The sequence below is a fragment of the Aplysia californica genome, unplaced genomic scaffold (genome assembly GCF_000002075.1).
Source record: "Aplysia californica isolate F4 #8 unplaced genomic scaffold, AplCal3.0 scaffold00048, whole genome shotgun sequence".
NCBI lineage: Eukaryota > Metazoa > Mollusca > Gastropoda > Aplysiida > Aplysiidae > Aplysia > Aplysia californica.
In genome coordinates, this window is record NW_004797318.1 from 702,950 (window position 1) to 703,815 (window position 866).

Here is an 866-nt window from a genome sequence, read left to right on the forward strand (position 1 = left end):
CCCCCCCCCCAAATGTGACATATTGCCTGCAGGCGATGGGAAACCATTTAGACGTGGGTGTTGATGCCAATTCTGACACGTTTAGCCAGCTTACATTGTTATGAGAGGGCTTATTTGACATAATTTGATACCACGGTTCAAGTGGGATTAGGGTCAGCAGCGAAATGCCTAGGCTTTGCTGGTTACTTCTGTTAGGTGGGGGGTAGCTCAAGGGCAAGATTCAAGTGTCATGCACTTTGAGCAGGTCGATTAATAATATTTATCCCTATTAATTACTTGTCATGGAAGGTACTGCGTTGTTAATTCTGTCAAGATGGAGGGAAGGGGAGGATGGTCCTGGCATAAGTTGGGACAATCCTTTAATGCATTTAATTTAATGCGGAAAAAAGATATCCAATTAGCGTTTTAACACCTACAGGCGAAGAAAGGCTTGTAATCTCGACGACAAAGGAATGGGTAGGTATGAAGAATGTTTCCGAATGAATGACGGGTATTTTAATCACTGTCTACTCAGATTCGAGACAAAACTTGACATTTTGGTCCAGTGTCCAATGGACGATCGCAGAGCAGCCTGCTTCCAAATTCTAGTCGATGGTGTTTGACAATGATGGGCTATTTCCTTGGAAGTTTGTTTTACAGGAGATGATAAAAACTATTGTTTTAAATTTCAACTCAGATGTAAATTAAAAAAGAATAGTACTTTTAAAAGGAATTTGATGACCGACTTTTTAGAGGGATTGTGTATTTGATCTTTCTTCATAACATTGTAAAAAAAAAAAAAAAAAAAGAAATCAGGTTTTAGAACATTTCGGAGTTGACTCCCTTGTGCACAACACCTCCTTAATGACTCTTGAAACGAAGTTATC